At 28.3% G+C, this 8,136-nt stretch overlaps 1 protein-coding gene across 1 annotated transcript in view; it reads right to left on the reverse strand.

Annotated features, from left to right (window-relative positions):
• Daam (disheveled-associated activator of morphogenesis-like protein) overlaps window positions 1-6,370 on the reverse strand; it is a 55,619-nt gene extending 49,249 nt beyond the window's left edge. Inside the window, exon 1 of the mRNA XM_070312847.1 lies at window positions 5,957-6,370. The gene's annotated coding sequence lies outside the window, so the exon portion shown is untranslated. The remainder of the gene's footprint in view (window positions 1-5,956) is intronic.
• Between the last annotated feature and the right edge of the window lie 1,766 nt (window positions 6,371-8,136).

Here is an 8,136-nt window from a genome sequence, read left to right on the forward strand (position 1 = left end):
ATATATCTGCTGTATCATTTTAAAATTCAATTATTTCATATAAACGTTAAAAATCAATTCCTTGACAATTTGCGAATTTAATAAATCGCATTGAGAATTGGCAGAAAACTTCATAAGATCGTCGCTCGCCTAGATTGCCAATAGTTGTATCAATTTTTCTCTTCATAGACGAGATCTTGTGTGAAGGAAGCTTTAAGGGCGTGATGTATACGCACGGGGAGCTAACAGCTGTGGTCGATAGCCACATGGCGCTCTTTGCTCTTGTTCAGATGTGGAGCTATCGATTTTATCGTGCAATTTCGCTAACGAATGAATGGGTAGACATTGATTAGAACGCAGCTTTGTCATTTCGATAAGTTGTTAACACGTTCCTGTTTCTGTTAAAACGGCTCGCTTAAAAATATGTCTGGATTCTTATATCATGGATAACCATTGGGTCTTAAATAACGCTAGTTATTTAGTCAATCCGGACCCCCATTTATCATTACCTTATCAGCAAGAATTCCATGACTGATGATTTCGATTATAACTCATCGGAATATGCCGTGTAAATTTTTTTTTTTTTTTTTTTTTTAGGAACAAACGGGACTGCTTTCTTTTTTTTGATCTTGTGCACGGCGAGATTATTCAGATTAAGATATTGATAAAATTTTCGAGAAGATTACACTTATCGATCAAGATATTGATAGACCTTTTGAAAAAATTGCACATAATTTCAATTTTCACATGTATTATAATGGATAGCATATACACAACAAGAAATGTCAACCAACACGCATGAATAACACATGGTACAAAAATTGAATATAATCAGGAATAAAAAAATACAATATTTTCAAAGTATCGTATTTCAAAAACTAGAAAAATTTATAACGTAATTCAAAGTGCACATGATTTAGAGGACTCTATTATAATTTATATGAAAATCAAAGAGAAAAGGAGAGAGAGAGAGAGAGAGAAAAGGAAAGAGAGTGATCGGTGAAAGGTTTCTCGCTTGAATCATTTTTTTTTTTTTTGTTCTAATTTTCTGCAGCTTTTCAATATCAAGATAACGAAAATTTTTTTTCTCTTTATGAATTATGCGACCGAACATTATTCATGATAAAGTATATTGTGTCTTTTATGTTGGCGCGACAAAAAAAAAAGGTATATGATCCCCAAAATAATATAAGACGGTGCGTAACAAAATGAGTTTAGCCTTGCGACGTATCGGTGAAGCGATGCCGAAAATAGTTCGTGTGGAGGGAAAAGATGTTGGAAACAGACGGAAACCACTGAAAAGTTTATACGCGGTTTCCTGTAAAATCGTTTCTCCAAATACATATTTAAAATCTCCATTCGGTGACATACTATGTTCCTTTTTATATGGACGAAACATTCTATTAGTTTATACATTTTCCTAAAAAAATCTATAATAAATGTATCCTCATCATTTCTCATTACTGTTTTACTAAATTCTTTTTTCATAATGTTTATAATTCTCATAATAAATAAATGTTACATTATTAACGTATATTCATAGAAACTTTTATAGATAAGTCGTGAATTGTTGCTTTAAAGACAAACTTTAAACAGATTACAAAAATTACAAAATCTCTTTTTCCATTTGATATGATAACATTTTTAATATCCCCAATGAAAGTGTCAATAACAATTATGATCAAATATACAGGGTGTCCCATTTTAATCTCCTCAGGCAAATATCTCAAAAACCAAGCCCGGAAGAGAAAAATGTTTCAGACAGAAGTTGTTTGGTTTCGAGGGGGCCATAAGATGGTGACAATTATTTGACCTTGGAAAATCATTTGAAGGTCATGTGAAGGTCAACTTTAAAATCTTAAATAGAAACCCCCATTTTTTATTTAGTATTCTTGTAGCTGACATCGAGAGCTTTCCAAAACACTATAATAAAGTATTTTTTCATTAAGTACTTTTTGAGTTATTTTATATTTTAATCTGACATATTCTAATATAAAAAATAAAATATTCAATTTTCGATAATTTTACCGTAATACTTCTATGTACAGAATAATAAGACAAATTAATTAGTGCCAAAAAAAAAACAAATAATTGTTTTAAAAAATACATTGTAAATAATTTTCTTAAAAACAATTTTTTTTTATACTAATTGATTTGTCTCATTATTCTGTACATAAAAGTATTACGGTAAGATTATCGAAAACTGAATATTTTACGAGATATTTTATTTTTTATATCAAAATATGTCAGATTAAAATATAAAACAACTCAAAAAGTACTTAATGAAAAAATACTTTATTATAGTGTTTTGAAAAGCTCTCGATGTCAGCTACAAGAATACTAAATAAAAAATGGGGGTTTCCATTTAAGATTTTAAAGTTGACCTTCACATGACCTTCAAATGATTTTCCAAGGTCAAACCAATGATACCATCTTATGGCCCCCTCGAAACCAAACAACTTTTGTCTGAAACATTTTTTTTTTCCGGGCTTGGTTTTTGAGATATTTGCCTGAGAAGATTAAAATGGGCCACCCTGTATATGACGTAACAACAGTATCCTGCGTTTGACAATCGTGAAATTCTCTGAAATTTTAATTAATTAATGTTATACGATCTCATTGATGAAATTAATATATTTTGCAAATACACATCATCATTATTTATATATCAATTTTTCTCGTTGAAGTGATTGTTGTCTATCATGTCTTATAGTTCTATCAAAACAATGGTAAATACATATACATGTATTGTGTATATTTATGTGTAAAAACTTCACATATTATTTTGCTAAAGATCGCAAATATCGATAATATTAACACATTAAATTTCAACTATTATAATAAAATTCTATAATGTAATCATCAATACTACGATATCTTCATATCATTTCGCAAGAAGCTAGAAAAAGGCGGAGACGAATTGCACGTACGGTGCACGCATTGGACAAACTTCAATTGTTCAATCGAGAATCAGCATAATATGGAAATAAGCAACATGAGGCTACATGTAGAATTCGCGTAGGTAGTTACTGACATTTTCAAATGTCAAACTTTCTCACAATGCGCTATTTATCATTTGGATTGCTATAAACTATAGATTTGTATATCGGATACTGAGCGACGGAAAAAAAAAATTTTTCTTAAATAAATTTAGTTATATTCCGGTAAAATCTTATTTTCGATGTGACGTTTTACGCTGTAGTATAATTTTTAAATGATTATTTAGGATATATAATTAAAATTATATTTTATTATCATATAAAATCAAATACGGACGAAATACGTCGATCAAGAAAATAATCGATTCTAAGAGACACTTTTCTATTAGCAAACATTTAATTTTCCGCACCTGTGCAGAACAATCAGGAATTTTTGAATGCTTGTAAGTAAATATCCGCGGCACATGTGACAATTCATCAAGACACAGATTGCAAACCACGAAAAGACGTACGCGCGCAGAACAAAAAAATAAATTTTTTTTTGTATCGCTTCTCCTTCCATGCGTGACGATTATTATGTTATCTAACTTATTATTAGTTAACAACTTAAATCATCTTCAGTTTTAGCGCGTAATCGTTGAAACACATTGATAAATCTGATTCTGTTAGCTTCACATACCGTGCGTGCGAGTTGTGTCAATCATGAAATATTGATTTAATATTTGAGAGAGATATGCATGCCGTATACCTACATTATTTAAGAAAAAAAAATAGATCAATGAAAATTGTATTTATAATCGAAAATATTTATGAGAAATCTGAGGTAACATGCTAAACGATATATGGAAAATAATAATGAGAGATCTAAGTTGACACGTTGAATAATATAAGAAAAGGTTCTGTGTGAGAGTTAATTTTTTTTAAAATAATTTATAATTTTATCTTATATATAGATTTGAATTACAGGATATTTTGTTTATCGTAACTTCCCTAAATATTTTCGCTGTATTTTATAATATAAAAATATATTTCTGAAATAGAAGTTATATTTGAAAGCAAGAAATATTTTTTACCGCGAACTTTTTTCAAGATTGCAACTTTCGCTATATATATTTAAAAGTTATCAAAATATTTTGTATAGAAGTATTATATTAATATTTTCTCTACAACAATTCTTACTCTATTAGGATTAATTTACAAACATTTTATATTTTTATTTAAAAATATGTCAGAGAATTAAGTATAAAATATAATTTATAAAGCTAATAGAATATTCATTTTTTACAATCTCTTTCTAATACTTTATATATTATTTTAATGAAAGGAAGCTTCAATAAAATTTAATAATGTTAGAAATCATAATTGGAACAACTTCTCGTTCTTTACGAAGATACTTAGAGCAATAATGACAAATAAGGAACATTCTGCGTGCTATCTCTTTCACGGATAAAGCATTAAGAAAAAAATAAACTCGAAAATTATAAAAAGATAGAAAATAAAATATAGGAGTATATATAATTATGACAAATCAAAATGTTATTAATAGTCACATTAAAATAGTATAAAGAAAGAAAAACTTATCATAACATTATTATCTTTATCATTATGCTGTAATAATGGCATATTACGATAAGAGTTATATTAGTTATCTCTACTATATATAATTAGATTATACAGATATATCACATTTTTATGAATAAACATTCATGAGAAATCTGTGGTAACATGCTAAACGATATATGGAAAATAATAATGAGAGATCTAAGTTGACACGTTGAATAATATAAGAAAATGGTTCTGTTTGAGAGTTAATTTTTTTAAAAATAATTTATAATTTTATCTTATATATAGATTTGAATTACAGGATATTTTGTTAATCGTAACTTCCCTAAATATTTTCGCTGTATTTTATAATATAAAAATATATTTCTGAAATAGAAGTTATATTTGAAAGCAAGAAATATTTTACCGCGTCGAACTTTTTTCAAGATTGCAACTTTCGCTATATATATATATATATATATTTAAAAGTTATCAAAATATTTTGTATAGAAGTATTATATTAATATTTTCTCTACAACAATTCTTACTCTATTAGGATAAATTTACAAACATTTTATATTTTTATTTAAAAATATGTCAGAGAATTAAGTATAAAATATAATTTATAAAGCTAATACAATATTCATTTTTTACAATCTCTTTCTAATACTTTATATATTATTTTAATGAAAGGAAGCTTCAATAAAATTTTATAATGTTAGAAATCATAATTGGAACAACTTCTCGTTCTTTACAAAGATATTTAGAGCAATAATTACAAATAAGGAACATTCTGCGTGCTATCTCTTTCACGGATAAAGCATTAAGAAAAAAATAAACTCAAAAATTATAAAAAGATAGAAAATAAAATATAGGAGTATATATAATTATGACAAATCAAAATGTTATTAATAGTCACATTAAAATAGTATAAAGAAAGAAAAACTTATCATAACATTATTATCTTTATCATTATGCTGTAATAATGGCATATTACGATAAGAGTTATATTAGTTATCTCTACTATATATAATTAGATGATACAAATATATCACATTTTTATGAATAAACAATAACATAGCTCATCTCGCCGGCCAAGGTAACTGCCTTACTAAGCACAGAGGGGATATAATTGCAATTTAGATATTTTAAAAATATATTATAATATTTTTATTAATAATAAAAAGTGTATTATGAGAGTGTTTAGCTATATATATATATATATATATATATATATATATATATATATATATATATATACATAGTCTAATTTTATATGTTATTTTTAGCATTTAGATAATATTAAGCACGGTAATATGGTTTTTTTTTTTTTTAATATATATCATTAATATCATACGCGCTTCAAAAGACTAAGTGACATTATATTTTATTTTTCCTCTAAATATGCAATTAATTCTATATATATTCAGTAGAGCAGCACCTTGTTCACGAAACAAATGGCTGTCTGAAATCACGAAGAGATCATAGAACCTTACCAGGTCTTTCTCCTATAGGCCGCGATAATGTGCAAATCTTCTGATCGCGCCGGTCAGGACGCGCCGATCAATAGGAAACGAGAAGGCACATGTCCCGGTGGCTTCTCACACCATGGTGGTCACAAGATCAACATCGCGCATTTTCGACAGCATCGCTCGACGACATCACGCGTCGTCAGCGAGCCGAGCGGGCGATGGCAGTTTTAGCGCACCGGGTCTTGCCAACGCTCTAAATTAACGACGCGACAGATTTTCGTTGCTTTACGAGAATTTATGCGATCATATGAGAGGCGGGGGGGGGCTTAACGATAGAATGGAATCGTGGCAATAACGATGCCGGCGTCAGCGACGAGGCGTGACGCGCAGCGCGAAAGCCGAGAAAAGTCGGGACACTGGCCTGACATCGGCGGGACCGTCGACCCGGTGCAGCGGCTTTTATTACGCGACGCACTGCGCCGACGTCACAGCGACGACGACGTCGTCGTCAAGGTGACGCGACGGCGCGCGCCGGAGCCTTTTCTCATGCGCGCGTACAAGCCGAATCGATTCTTTGAATGCCGCTATCGAGATATCGAGGTGCAAAACGAGTGTCGTGGCGCGAAAATTTCGAGCGAGTTTATGCATACATAAAACGGGCATTAGTCGTCTATACAGGGTGTCCCATTTTAAAGGACCCACTCAAATATCTTAGAAACACTGCGTTAAATCGAAAAATGTTTCGAACAAAAGTTGTGTGGCTTCAAGGGGGCCATAAGATGGTGACAATGATTTGTCCTTGGAAAATCATTTGAAGGTCATGTGAAGGTCAACTTTAAAATCTTAAATGGAAACCCCCATTTTTTATTTAGTATTCTTGTAGCTGACATCGAGAGCTTTCCAAAACACTATAACAAAGTATGTTTTTATTAAGTACTTTTTGAGTTATTTTATATTTTAATCTGACATATTTTGATATAAAAAATAAAATATTTCGTAATATATTCAGTTTTCAATAATTTTACCGTAATACTTCTATGTACAGAATAATAAGAAAAATTAATTAGTGCCAAAAAAAACATAATTGTTTAAAAAGATACATTGTAAATAATTTTCTTAAAAACATTTTTTTTTTTATACTAATTGATTTGTCTCATTATTCTGTATATAGAAGTATTACGGTAAGATTATCAAAAACTAAATATTTTACGAGATATTTAATTCTTTATATCAAAATATGTTAGATTAAAATATAAAATAACTCAAAAAGTACTTAATAAAGAAACACTTTATTACAGCGTTTTGGAAAGCTCTCGATGTCAGCTACAAGAATACTAAATAAAAAATGGGGGTTTTCATTTAAGATTTTAAAGTTGACTTTTACATGACCTTCAAATGATTTTCCAAGGTCAAATCATTGTCACCATCTTATGGGCCCCTTGAAGCCACACAACTTTTGTTTGAAACATTTTGCGATTTAACGCAGTGTTTCTGAGATATTGGAGTGGGTCCTTTAAAATGGGACACCCTGTATATGCAAAATATTACGATAAAAATGTTAAAATGTGAAACTATATATACGATTTATGAGATTAATAGTTATTATTTAAATATAGTTTAATTATTATTTTATTTAAATATTTGTATTGTATATATATTTTTTTTTTTATATAAATATAGAACGTTCCAAAATATATTTTCTGATAAAGAATTTTTCAAAACATGATATAGATCAATAAAGATATATTTATTACATGTGTACGTGTGTATACACATTTATATATCCATGCGTATATACATACATAGATACATAAATATTGTACATATATTTGTATATGTATTTGCAGTTTTATATATTAGCAGATTTGGTGTACTGGAAATCATTAGATTTAATATTTTTTTTATAAAAAAATGTTGTAATGTGTGAATTATGTACAATGAAATTCTATGTATTATAAAGCTACTATATATAATAAACTAATAAATAAAATTTTAATAAGTTGAATAATTATTCATATTATTAAATAGAGCTTACTATAATATATACCTATGCATATACATATACATGTAACATTTTAATATAAAATTACATTAAATATAATATATTTAATAACATACATGAAATATAATATGTAATAAATATTTGTATGCATTTACAATAACAATTTAATTTAAATATACCATATATATATATATATATATAT

Source organism: Polyergus mexicanus, unplaced genomic scaffold, assembly GCF_030449975.1.
Source record: "Polyergus mexicanus isolate NDT 795.1 unplaced genomic scaffold, iyPolMexi1.0 SCAF_23, whole genome shotgun sequence".
Classification (NCBI taxonomy): Eukaryota; Metazoa; Arthropoda; class Insecta; order Hymenoptera; family Formicidae; genus Polyergus; species Polyergus mexicanus.